This window comes from Macaca nemestrina, chromosome 5 (genome assembly GCF_043159975.1).
Source record: "Macaca nemestrina isolate mMacNem1 chromosome 5, mMacNem.hap1, whole genome shotgun sequence".
Classification (NCBI taxonomy): domain Eukaryota; kingdom Metazoa; phylum Chordata; class Mammalia; order Primates; family Cercopithecidae; genus Macaca; species Macaca nemestrina.
In genome coordinates this window covers 132,075,814-132,090,335 of record NC_092129.1, presented here as the reverse complement: position 1 = coordinate 132,090,335, position 14,522 = coordinate 132,075,814, and positions in this window count along the sequence as shown.

Genomic DNA, 14,522 nt, shown 5'->3' with positions numbered 1-14,522 from the left:
ATACATGATGGACAAAGGAAAAACCTGGATTGGCATGTATTCACCAGTCCAAGGATACTCGAACTTCAATGAGAGATAAAATTTGGACAATCAAGTGTTGATTTTTATATTCAAATATCTCACTGTGTTCTTAAAAACTAATTCCACCAAAATTAATGCAAACTTTTAATTTTTAAACACATATCTTTAAATTAATTCATTGACTTGTACTCCATGGTGTTCTAGCCAAAGAAGGCAAGAACTCAGCTTTTTTCATTAATTTAGGATGTTTCCAAAATATGTAATTAGCAAAAATTCAGAAAATTTACTGTGAGTAAAAATCAGCAGGCTGCTTGCACAGAATTATTTAATGAATAAACACATTCTTCTAGATAAAGGTTTTGATCCCTTTTTGCCTGGGAACTTACTGCCCAGTAAATTATATAAATTATGTCCAAAAATAAGTAGGTGGACCAAGAAGTAAATTATCAGGGCCAGATGCAGATACATAATACAGACAATACATGCTCCAGTAGTTCAGTGGAAGGAGAAATGCTTAGAGAGGGGGCTAGAGGGGTGGGAAGGTGGGGGATGGGGGAGAGGGGGATGGGGTGTGGCTAATATAACTGGACTGGATGCTGCTGCTACAAAGAACTTCCTCAGAAGAAAATAAGAATGATTCTGCAATTAAATCCTTTGAAGGTTTGTTTCACTGTCACCATATAGACAGCTTTTGAATGCAATATGTAGGACAGCATATCCAACTGAAGTGCAAAAATCCTTTTCAAAAAAAGCACTTTCCTTATTACCTTAGGATCAAATAATAAATAATAATAATAAATGCAGCTTGAGGAGGAAAAGCCACAGTCCCATTTATTCTTTTTTGTGTTTCCCCTTAAAAGAAGCTTTGATAGTTTTATACATCACTCAGCATCCAGCTCATTTCCGTGTTGGTGTGTTAACCTTCTCCCTCTGGACACTTGGGATATTAATATTATCCTCTGTAACAATCAGCAGAAGAAATAAAGCATTTACGCAAATACTGCAAATTAGATTAAACTGCAGTTCTGATGTAACCCTGTGACATACAGTTTCTTGCGAATTAAGCCAAATGTACAAGCATTTAATGACTAATCCTTTTAGGTATTTTAATACCCACATGAAGATTTATTGAGGAGAAAGGGAAAGCATATGCGGTTTTCCGTTAGAGCCTGCCTGCGGGCGGAGGATTGAGCAGATTGGCTTTTTTTAATTAATATTTCAGTTCTTTGTGTTTTGGCGGGCAGGTTGCACGTGGCCCTGGTACTGAACGGACAGCTCCTTTCTCTCAGGCTGTGTGCTGGGGGCTAGCAGTCTAGGAGGGCAGTGGCAGACCCTGGAGACAGGAAAGGAGAAAAGGAGGGGGCGGGAAAATGAGATCAAGTGCTGTAGCCCCCCTTTCTTCTACCCCACACAGCCATAGGCTTACCTCCTCCAGAAATTAACCTACTGATCTATATTGGTAGAATTAGTCATACTAGAAGCCTTCTCAGTTCAGCCACAAAAGGGGAGGAGAAAGCTTGTCAGACCCTCCTCCTTCCCCTGGGCTTACTACAAACAACTTTTCTGATGCTAGGAGGAGACATTTGAAGATAAGAAGGGCAAATTCGCCTGCATTTTAGGAACCTTCCCGCAGATGGGAGGGTTTTAACTAATGAAATCTCCAGGATCACACTTTGTTTTTAATGTTATGAAACCTTGTTGAATAAAGTAATATGTGTGTGTGTGTGTGTCTGTGTGTGTGTACATATGATGGGGGTAGAGAAATAGATGTAGATTTAAATACAGAGCCTTATCAACTTAACTTTAAAAAGTCAATGATCCTGAAAAGTTTCTTCTTTTCTATTTAATCTTATTACATAATACTTTCAAATATAGCTTTAACTTTGTTTTGAAAGTTTATCTTAGCATGAGAAAGAGAGGTAAAGAATTGCAAGCTCTTGGTAACTACACATTTCATCTAAGTAGTTAAACATTTCAAATTGTTGACATACAAATATGAACTAGAGGATTTAAGCATGTTTTTAAAAAATTGCATCTTCAGTATCAGTGTGGATACCCTCTGAGTCCAGGCCTCTTAAGCAAAATACATTAAGCATATGTCAAATATGTCACACATTTGTGTTAAACTAGAGATCTAGAACATGTATTTCTATTTACATTTATCTCTTCATGGCAGATACTACAATTGCTTTTCATTTTCATTTCTCTCCTTCTTCTGGGAATAGGGGAAGAGATTACACTCTCCAGATGCCCTATGATTAAGCGGAGCCACATGACTAGATCTGGCCAATGTTTTTCTGGAACAAATAACTTATTTACTTGTAGAAGACCCTCCAGCACCGTCCACCTTATGGCAATGCAGAAATAAATATCCCTCTAGATCCCTGTACTGCCAAATGGAGAACAGCTCCCTGGTGAGGTATTCCAACTCACAATGGATTGTGTGTTTGACAGAAATAACCTTTAGTTGTGTTAAACCACAGAGATTTGTGAGTTGTTTGTTACTCACAGTATAGTGTCTCCTAATACGATTAATTGACTTCTTTTAAAAAAAAGTTGTATGCAGGCCGGGCAAGGTGGCTCAAGCCTGTAATCCTAGCACTTTGGGAGGCTGAGATGGGTGGATCACGAGGTCAGGAAATCGAGACCATCCTGGCTAACATGGTGAAAACCCGTCTCTGCTAAAAAAAAATACAAAAAACTAGCCGGGTGAGGTGGCGGGTGCCTGTAGTCCCAGCTACTTGGGAGCCTGAGGCAGGAGAATGGCATGAACCCGGGAGGCGGAGCTTGCAGTGAGCTGAGATTGGGCCACTGCACTCTAGCCTGGGCGACAGAACGAGACTCTGTCTCATAAAAAAAAAAAAAAAAAAAAAAAAAAAAAAAAAAAAGGTTGTATGCTGTGTATGCATGGTCAGGGTGGTCAATTATTGGCTTTTCTGGGACATTATAAAACAATGCAAATTCAACAGAAATGAAATGCAAGTCAGATATGTAATTTTAAATGTTCTAGTGGCTACATTAAAAAAGAACAGGTAAGTTGACTTTTAATAATACATTTTATCAGCATATCCAAAATATTATCATATAGTTAATATGAAATATTTTACATTCTTTTTCATATTAAGTATTTGAAAATCAAGTGTGTATTTTACATTTACAGTATATCTCAATTTGAACTAGCTTTATTTCAAATTACCAATGCTTTCTAACCAAAGACCACCAAGCACACAGCTGTAGTTGAAATTTGGTTTATAACTTTCAGCAAGAAAGGGCACATGTCATGGGAAACCATTGAACCTCAGAGTAAAACAGTGTTAGAAAGGATTTGGACTTTGGTTGGATAATTTCAGGAATGGTCCAAGAAAGCAGTGGTTCACCCTGTATTGAATTATCTTAGAAAGCAGGAAGAACTCTGGTTGGGTACCTCTACAAACTTTTTATACAGTGTAAATACTTGTTTGGTATTTTGTGGCCTAAACAATGTTCATGTTTTGTCTGTGTGCAGACATTACTAGAGTTATTACTTTCATTTTGATCCATCATGGTCACAGAGTGGCCCTGCCTGATATTGATGTTCTATCAGATTGTGCTCAACAGGAGAGCACCAAGACCTAACTGTGAGTGCCAAACCAGCTTGCAGGAATGCTAAGGTCTCATTGATAGTACTAGGCCAACTCCTGATATCACAGCATGTTGTCATTGTTTCCTCCAAGTGTTTATATTAGTCTGCTAGAACTGCCATAATACAATACCACAGGTTATGGAACTTAAACAACAGAAATTTATTTTCTTACATGTGTGGAAGCTCAAAGTCCAAGATCAAGGTCTCAGCAGATTTGGTTTCTTCAGAGGAGAGATCCTTGGCTTGTAGATAGCAATTTGTTTTTTGTTTTGTTTTGTTTTATTTTTGCTGTTTCCCCACATGACCTTCCTCTGATGTCTCCTCCTCTTTTTATAAGAACACTAGTCCTCTTGGATTAGGACCCAACCTTATGACCTCAGTTAACCTCCTTCGAGGACTTATTTTCAAATACAGTCACATTGTGGTTAGAGTTTTAAGATAGGAATTCAGTCCATGACAGTCCTCCACAGCCACATGTGGCTGCCATCACTGCATAAGACGGCACAGTTATAGACAATTTGATATTGCTTGTGTCCATCTGTTAGACACTCACACTGGGTGAGAAAATTTCTCATTAGAATAAAAAGATATTCTGCAAGTTTTACTGCTGGTAAAGGGAGCTCTGGATTTTCTTTGGTTTATCTTTTCATTATCTTCTTTCCCTACAATGTAAGGTACTGACCTCATGGTAAAGTGTTCTATAATTAGGTGTTGAGATGGCCCTATATTCTGCACTAAGGTGCCATTGTATGAACAGTTGAATCAAGTAAGTAAAATATGTTCCTACTCTTTAGCATTTTTAAATATCTAGTCAATCAATCACTTCTTTAAAAAATAGAATCTATGGCATCATAAATTCCTAACTATCATTCCAAGCCACCCAACTGGCATTCTTCCCATCCTAGTAGGAGTCATAATGTAGACTCATATTCACGTAAATATACCATTCTGGGGAAAGACAAGATGAGCTTCCTATATTTGTTTTCTGATAAGGCAGTAGTCATCTTTATCTGTGGAAGTATGAAAAGATTCCTTGTTCTCTGGGAAAACACAGTCTGTGAAGTGACCTTTGGTTTGCTGATTTTGAAAAAAAGAGTCAAAATTGTTAGAATTAACAATTTAAAATCCCCACTCCTTAAACATTGGGCAATTTTAGCCACCATAACCTATATTATAATGATAAACAAGTATATTGTCAAGGTATAAAATTTCTACATTTCAAGGATTTTGAATTTTGCTGTCAACTGCATCTGAAACACACTTGACCTTGTCAATGAAAAGCTCATTAAAATGATGCATTTATAACATTCTCCATTATTCCCTGTCCTCCATCACCAGAGTTCAGATAATAAATGGCAGAGCTTCCTTCTCTAAGTAAAAATTGAATGTGCCAGGGCAGAGCACCTACATGTGCTTGGTTTTGCCACCATCTAAATCTTTGCATTCAGGTTGGAACACACTCCTAAATGACTAATGCTGTTTCAACGTATTTAACTAGGGAAAGAAACCTGTTCTCTTTAACTGCTGGCACATAAATATATGAGAAGTAGATAGTGTTCAATCATACAAAGAGCCTTACATTGTATTATTTATCAGAATGTCTGCATTCATTAGAGATATTTCTAATATATGGTACATATTTAATACATCACAGTCTACACCTGTTTCCAATGTCTCATACTAGGGATAAATTCCAATGCTAGATTTAGTCTATAATTTCTCTGTAAAGAAGGGTACAAGATGGTTGGTCACAGTGGCTCATGCCTGTAATCCCAGCACTTTGCGAGGCCGAGGTGGGTGGATCACCCAAGATCAGGAGTTCAAGACCAGGCTGGCCAAGATGGTGAAACCCCATCGTGACACTGGGTAGCATTAACTATAAGTTTTGTGCTTCCAAATCACTTTTTGGTTTTTAAGAATTTCTTCATACTCTTATAGCCTGCCTTCGATTTTGATCTTTTATTCTTTCTATTTGTCAGGTGCACAAGATCACCTTCCTTTTTTAGCCTTCTGTCTTGTCACCAACCATTTCTAATTGGTGGCCATGTCCTTGGAAAAAGGCCGCATGATCTTTCTGGCTCCACTCAAAGTTTAAGGCACCCTGCTTCCTTTGCTTGCCTGCCACAGACTATTTCCCTCAATCTATTTATTGCAGCAAATCTCTCCTTAGTTGATGAGATTGTGTTTATCTCCCTTGAAAATCCTACCTATCCTGAATGGTCTGTCATTGTCTGCCTTTAAAATCTTCCCTCTTTCTTCTTCCTTTATTCTCCTAAATAGTGATGGGGCTAAGTTATACCCAAAGCTCACTTTACAAAATATTTCCTCAGTACTTTGCAGAAAACAGCAAACAAATATGCCATTTTAAAAGAGGTGTATTTTTTCTTTTAGAATCTAAGCTCCTCAAGAGCAGGGACAATGTTTTCTGTATGTTCCATTGTGCCTAGTACACTGTAAGTGATCAATAAATATTGATGATGAGAAAGAAAAACTACAAAAATTAGCTGGACATGGTGGCAGGCACCTGTAATCCCAGTTATTCGGGAGCCTGAGGCAGGAAAATGGCGTGAACCTGGGAGGCAGAGCTTGCAGTGAGCGGAGATTGCACCACTGCACTCCAGCCTGGGCAACAGAGCAAGACTCTGTCTCAAAAAAAAAAAAGGGTGCAAGAGGTGACATTTTCGCATCTAAAGATAGCAAAGCAAAAACCTATACTGCCCCATATTACTGAACTTAAAATGAACTTTCCATTACATGACCTATTCCAAGCCAGATTGCCAGGTTGCCCCTAATGGGGAGACATTCCAAGAATTACTGGAGTGAATTGTCTCTGGAAAAAGGATGGGTAGTTGAGAGTAGGAGTAGAAATTGATGAAGAGAGGATTATCAAAGAGTAGGAGTGGCGGTAGTCTCTTACTGGGATTAAAATGTCCATCCTTTGCAGACGACATTGAGAGATAGAGAGGGGATTCAGTAGGGTGGCTATTGTTTTCCTCAAGGCTTTTCATGACACCAAAATGGAGAAGAGGCCTGAATAAAAGGTATCACATTCTGAATCTAGACTTTTGAAACACAGTGCTCTAACAAGGATGTCAGTAGAAATATCTATTATCAAGACAGACAGACCACAGTTGAATGTTGGAAAGGAGAGGTCATAGAAGAAAAGCAATACTTTTCATCACTATTAGGATTGATATTAAGCCAGTCAAGAGACTTGACCTACCAGAAAGAATGTGAGTTGCAGAAATAAATTACACTAAATAATTTTAAAGTACATTATCAATTCCAAAGTTGTTTCATACCTATTTGTCCTCATTTAATACAGCCTGGCTGTGAAAGAGAGCAGAGTGGTTAAGTGTCTGAGGTCCCAGAGCCAATCAGTGGCAAAGTCAGTGAATACTCCATTGTCCTCCACTTGCTCAACAGGAAATCAAAGGAGTGAAAGTCATCCTAGCAATTTTCTAATGTCCCTATGGTGCCTACAACCAGAACTAGCTTAAGATGAAGGGGCATTATCACAGACCACCAAAAGTGGCAGGGCCAAAGTAGGAAAATATATATTTTAATGGAATGTTCTGTTGGGTCAGATCTGCAATAAAGCAGATACTGTGCAAATTTCTGGACACTATCCATAGACATTTCAGGCAGCAAAGAGATAGTAGGAAACAAAGGAATAAGGCAAATATGAATGGGCCAGGAGTTTCAAAACATAACTCTTCAAGGGTAAGTAAAAGACAGACGTGAGGTCTAAACAGCATGCACAGAGTGTGGAGATTCGGCAAGATTACATAATGAAGTCGAGAAAGTGTAAAGGCAAACACTAGCACAGCCAAGTTGAAGAATAAAAGGGCGATTGCACCAGAGATTAAGATAAATAAAATAATAAGGCATTGTTCCAGTACATAAGGAAGTAAAGGTCAATGGAAAAATAAACGTGGCCTCTGAGAGGCTACTGGGGTAATTGACAGAAGAAACAGACAAAGCTCTTTTAGAAAAAAAAAAAAGTAACTGGAGGCCTTGGTTGCCTCAAAGCTCCCCAAGGCTAGTAAGAAGGAGAAGAGGCAGGAGCTTGGGGTCAGCAACAAGACAGATCCACAGGGGTTGGTTAGAAGGTAGGAGAGGAGCTAAGTACCAGGGTGACCAGAACATGAAGTATTGCGGATATAGAAACACTTCCACGCCCCCACTTCACTGAGACCATGCACAGGATGTTCAGGCAAAATGAAACAGAAACCTTTGGAAATTAGAAGGGAGGGAGTTAAGTCGGAGTAGAATTCCAGGAAAGCAGAGGCGGTACTCCTGAATACATTGACAGGAAGGAATGGAAGGAGAGGCTAAGGGTAAATGTGGGGAGAGAGAAAGAGGGAGAGAAGGATGGAGAATGAGAGAGGGAGGAAATAATTGAGAAAGAGAGAGAGAAAGAGACATGAAGGGAGGGGAAGAGAAAAGAAACAATGAAATTAAAAAAAAATTAAAGACCAAAATGTTAATTAAGCCATGAGGAAATACAAAATAGACATTAAAAAAAAAACAAAAACCCGACTATAAGCTGTCCATTCCCTGAATCCTGAACCAGTGACTTGGGGCTGAGCGGACACAAGCATCGGAGTTCGAGCTCCAGCCCTGGCTCTGTAGCTCCACTGGCTGTGTGACCCTATACGGCAGTAGAGAATAGAATCTGATGGCCTCTGGAGTCTCCTCCAGCCGAATTTTCTTTGGTACCATCTGTCCAAGGCTCGCAAAACGGGCCCTAGGGAAGCAAGAGCCTCCCCTGATACCGTCTCTCTGTAGTAGCCTCCTTAACAACTCTCCCTCTTTACAAATAATAGCCAATATTTCTAAAGGCATTCCTTGTCCACGTTGGTCTCAGCGATATATATATTCACTTACTTCTCACAACAGCTGGACCAGCTAAGTGTATTATTTTTCTCATTTTACAGGTGAGAAAATTAAGTAACTTGTTCAAGTAGAATTGATGCCCAAGTAGATGCCCAAGTAGGGTTGGTGCCTAGGCCCTGTGGTTGCGGCTCAATTCGTGCAACCTCAGTTACCAGGAGGTCCCGGGGCCAGTGCGGAATTCACCAAGCCGCAGCTGCCTGCCGCTGAATGCGAAGCGGGCGCAGGAGACTGGAAGGTACATCTGGTGTTCCCTGCGGCCTGGTTTCCCTGGTGCGTGCCACAGCCTCCGAGATCCACGACTGGCCGGCTGGAGCCACCGACTCCGAAGAGAACCAGAGGTGGACCAGCCAGAGGAGAGGGCAACCCTGGGAGCACCGCACCCTTGTCAGTCCCCTGCAAAGCTAGCGGTAAGATCCGGGAGGTTGAATTTGAGGCCGCGGTAGTCCAGACGACTTTCCCTGGAAGGTGTGACGATGACTCGTATTGCAAAAGAAGCCTGGACCAGGCCTCCGTGTGGGCGTTTTCTTTTAGGCGTTTGGAGAGGGATGGAGACGGTGGGTGGGGGCGGGGGTGTAAAAAGAGGAAATTAAAAACCTGGAAAAGTTTAGATGCAACAGTAAAGACCAGAAGATGGAGGGGGCAAAGTAAAACTTCTGGATTTGGGGCCACAGCCCCTGTGACCCCAGGGATCACTCACACTTCTTTGAGTCTCACTTTCGCCAGCTCACAGACCTGCTGAGGGGAAATGGTGCTTGGAATGAGCTGCCGCCAAACGCTTCCGTTTCCTCATCCTTTGCAAGGGGAATACATTTGCACTAACACCTACATCCAAGGGTTGAAAGAACGAAATGATACAATGCTTAGACAGGGCTCGGAACGGGGCCTGGCACGTATGACAAGAGCTCAATAAATGTTCGTTGCCGCTACTTTGCTGTTATTTTTTCGTTAATATAAACAGGGTACTAATCATACATGAATGACAGAAAAGGGGAGTGTTCTCAGGATCAAATGAATCAATACTTTTTAAAACGCTGGTAAACTAAGGCTCCATATGCAATCGGAAGGCCGGCAGACGGACTTCTAAAGCCCCTTACAGTGCTGCAAGGTTAAACAACTGAAAGAGGAAAAAGAGGACAAAGTGCAGCCTCTTTCGGAACTCAAACATTTCTTGGCCGAAAGGGACAAGTTTCCCACGGGAGCAAGGCCTTAGCCAGAAGAGCTGGCTTCCTGCCTGAAGGCGTGCAACCAGCCAGGAGGCCTCCAGGGCATTGTGCCCTCCCGGTCTCCGGCCCTGCTGCCTGGGAGTGAACGTCCGCTGACGCGGTAGGGCTGGCGAGGCAGGCTCTGCATGCGCCCGAGCTTCGCGCAGAGGGCGGGTGAGTTTGCGCCCTGCCTGAGCACTGCTTGGCAGCTGTTGCAGAAGGGAAGGGAGCCTGCCATCTCAGATGAGGGCCTGGGCTCCAAGTTCCATTGTTATCAAAGAGAAGACTTCAGACGAGGGAGTTCTCCCACTTAATTTTCCACTAATTCGTTCGCAAGGCTTTTTAATTGCTTGCAAATGCATTTTCTCTGTACGATTATGGAATCCGTGTTGCCTGTCGCCTGCAAGGCTAAGGAGGGATACAGATCCGTGTTAGACTTTTAACAAACAGCCCAGGGGGCGGGGTAGGGTCGTGTAGGAGGAGGTCTTGGAAAAAAAGAAGAAGAAGAAGAAGAAGAAGAAGAAGAAGAAGAAGAAGAAGAAGAAGAAGAAGAAGAAGAAGAAGAAGAAGAAGAAGAAGAAGAAGAAGAGAAAAGAAAGGAAAATGAGTTTAAAAAAATCAATGACAACCCTTAAACTAAAATGACTGCAGAGTCTGTCAGAAATGTTAATTTCCCCTAAACTTCCTAAAGCTCTTTTTAAAAATGGCCTGCCTTGCCGGGGCGCGGTTGCTCACGCCTGTAATTACATCCCAGCACTTTGGGAGGCCGAGGCAGGCGGATCACGAGGCCTGGAGTTCGAGACCATCCTTGCTAATACGGTGAAGCCCCGTCTCCACTAAAAAATTAGCCGGACGTGGTGGAACGCGCCTGTAGTCCCAGCTACTTGGGAGGCTGGGGCAGGAGAATCACTTGAACCCGGGAGGCGGAGGTTGCAGTGAACCGAGATCGCGCCACCATACTCCAGCCTGGGCGACAGAGACTCCGTCTCAAAAAAAAAAAAAAAAAAAAAAAAAAAAAAAAAAAAAGTCTCCTTTTCTTGTTTGCAATTAGGTAACGTTTTACACAACGTGGTCCTTCTGTCATAGAAAGTGGGATGGGTGTGGAATACCGAGAAGAAGTAGATAGTTATCAAATTTGATTACTTGATAATTTATTAAGAATCATCAGATTTGATAACTGGAAAGGGGAGGAATCTTTCGAAAAAGACCCAGAGTCGGCATCAGCACAAGCCAGAAGGAAAGGAAGCAATCACTGGGAGGGGAAAGCTCGCACATCTGCGCATGAGTGCTGTTACCATGCCTTTTCTCTCCGAATATTCCCATCCGTACAACTGGATCAAGTTTTTGATTGCTGTCTCTGCCCAGAATTGCCCTGGTGTTTGGAGCACTTTTCTGTCTTCACCTCGACTAGTGAGGAATAAATGAATAAACTAGGGGATGGGTTACGGCATGGTGAACCCAACATACTCTTCTTTCCACCACTGGAAGTATTGCCCCCACGCGGTCTCCATAGAAGTGACTGGGAGAGGTTAGGAGCTTAGAAGAATCACACCACAGGAGGTCCTTGGACTAGAAGCCGTTTCCGAACCATTAGAATCCTGAGGGACTGTGAAACTCAGACCCTGCTATAAAAGGGCCAGAGGGTTCCCTCTGTGGTTGGCTCTAGAAGACGCCAGGCTGAGTGCCTCTTGGAAGCCTACCAGTGGTGGCACTGAGAGGGCTGGGGATTCTCAAAATGGTGGAAGGGTGTCCGAGGGCAGATGGAACCAAACACCTCTAGATAGGTCACAAGAGTCCTTTGCTTATTGTGGGTTCTCTGAAGGCACCTCTGCTCTTCATGTTCATCCAAAGAAGGAGTGGAAGGAAAGAAGCTGGAAGCAGTAAGGAGAGGTGCTGATTTTCAGACCTACATATCTTGTTTTGTTTTGTGGAGTGAACATCCTTCACCTATATGGGATCCTCAGTGCTCCACTGTTCTTTCAAAGACAGGGCTTTGTGACCATGGAAATTGTTTCCTATTGTGTAAATTCATGTCTGGTTATAGAGCTGCGTCTCCCACTGGAGCAGAATACACTAAATTTCATCCTTAGACAACATACACACATGCTTGCTTAAGGCATAAGTATAAGAGATTCAATCCCACCTCTATCTACCTTTTGTTAAAAAGGAAGGGAAGGAGGGAAGCAAGGAAGGAAGGAATAAAAGAAAAAAAAACAGGGAAAGAAAAAGAGAAGAAATGAAGGAAGAAGAAAGAGAGAAAGAAAGAAAAGGGGAGGGAAGGCAAAAGTGAGAGAACAAAGAACATATTCTGGTTGATTCATGTGTCTAAATACATCCAAGAAAATATTTTGGTTTCAAAATGCCCAAAATAATTCCAATAATTATTCCACTTTGCTCAGTATTACATAGGCAATATTGTGGGAGAAGTGTATTCAAGCAATAAAAAAACAAAATCAATTTGCAATAGCAAAGGAAATCCTAAGTACCAAAAGAGAGAAAAAAAGAAAGAAACCTGAAGAAATACACATTTATTAAAGCTAAGGATAGGCATGAGTTCGTTTGTAATTGTTCACCAACCTCAAACACAGAGTGGAGTGGCAAACTCTTTCAGTGAAGATGTTTGAGATTGGATGAAAACTGGAGTGATATGAATGACACTGGCCTAAAAGCCCAGGAAGGAATTTGCGACTACCCCAAAACTCTTCCAGCTCTGGATCCTGAACAAGACAGTAATGATATATATATATAAAGATTTCTTTGCAGAATCCTATACTGACTGCCAGAAGACATTCCTTCTTGGCATGTGGAGCATGGAACCAGAAGGAAGAACAGGAGTACTAAGTGCTGAGGAACAACCTTTTCAGCTTCTGGGGTGCAAGGCCAGCAGCATATCCACCGTGCTCTTGCCGGCTATTTTGAGTGACTGACGTCGGCCTGGCCTCTGACTGAGGCTGGAATGCGCACCATGGTTTTCCTGTTGGAGGGGGCCCCAGGCAATAGTCACCGAGTCTCCAGAGTGCTGTGGCCAGTTAATTCAATTACGCCACCCGCTGGAAATGAATGCCCAATCACTCTCCGGAAAAGAAGCAAAACAGAGAAAGAGGAATCAACTTTGCTAAAATGCCCAGTCTTTGGGTCAAGTCACACAACGCTTATTAATTGCTCAAGACTATTAATTGGATGGTGGAGTGTCTGACAGAAGTGAACGCTACACATGCACACATCACACACACACACACAGAGGCACAAAACACACCACACACCTGCCTCAATGAGTTTCTTTAGAAAAGGGGCGCGCTGAGCAACCCCAGAGCAGATGGAAGGGAGTGCTGACCAGTATGTGCATATGGCATGGATGATTTCCTCAACTTTGTTTCTTTCAGGGGGAAACAGCTTTTTAAATTTTTTTTAAGTTGGGATGAGGTGGGAGGGAGCAGTTCGCCAAATGAAGTTTCCCTGCAGTTTAGATGCTGATGTGGGAAGCCAAGACATAGGGTTAAGAGAGACAGTTTCTAAGGTGGTCAAGGGCCCTGGCAAAGGAAATCTCGAAACTAAAGGAGAGGCATTTTATCCTTCTTACTTCATTTTCCTTAAGTACAAATGAAAGGGTTTTTGTTGTTGTTGTTGTTGTTGTTGTTTTTTTTTTTCCCTCATTCTTCAGTATCTTTAGGTTCCCCTCGAGTCCACAAGAGTTCAACAAGCACATAAGTTAAACCCTGGACACTCTTTGTATGGATACCTAAACGTCACTCAGGAAAGTGAACGATGAAAGTGGGGTTAGGGGGTAGAATGGGATGATTGCCAGTTAGTTGGTGATGTCCTGATGTTCACAGGGTCCGGGGTACTGGAGGTTACTCCGTGGGGTGTACTGAATTCAAGGCTAGAGCTCATTACCAAGACTATCATAAAGCTACATCTTCTGAGTGTGGTGGCAGGGGTGAGGGGGCTATGTGTGGCTCTTATTCCAGATGGGGACAAACATGTGGACCAAACACGCTGGGCCAGCAGGCAGAGCAGGCGGCCACATCTTCCTGAGCCTCCTCATTGTTGTTCCCCAGGGAGAGGGTTTTATGTCTGCTGCCTGGACCTAAACTGGGAAAAGAAGGTACTTTCACCTTCAATGAAGATGTATCTGACAGTAGAGGGGTTTGGAAGGAGGTTGCAACATGTCTGAGAAGGGATAGCCAATATCATCCACGAGGAAAAGCGCACCTGGGCATTCCCCAAGATAACCTGTGGGTCCTACGTATTCTTCCCGGGAGTGGTCTGCACTTTCCCAGGGACTGGGATGCCTGGGTTAAGGTCGTGGGGGCAGTCTCCACCTACCAGAGATGATTAGATTAGTTATTTTCTCTGTTGGTAAGCTATGGAGGCCCCACTCAGACCTGGTAAACAAAGACTCTACAGCAAACATTTTTGGGATTCAACCCCTAGAGCCAACAGCACTCATTTTACCCCTTTTACTTAAAGATCAAGCTGGATATTCTTCCTTTTTGTCATCATTGGTCTCTCAGTCTTCTTACCTCGTTAGGCCAAAATATGGAATTTCAAGGAGGGCAGTGGGGCGGGCGGCACTGGCACACCTTGAAATAGGGAGCAAGTGTTGGCTGCTGACCCCATGAGGGGCTGAAGAATCGTGTATCTCCATTTCAGACAATACATTTCAATTCTTGTCGTGTGCCTTTGTCCATTTGTATAAAACAAAGAGCTCTGACTGACAGCCCCAGTTAGCCTGCATGAGCAGATCCTAATAAACCCTCCCAAACCCCAACCTAAGA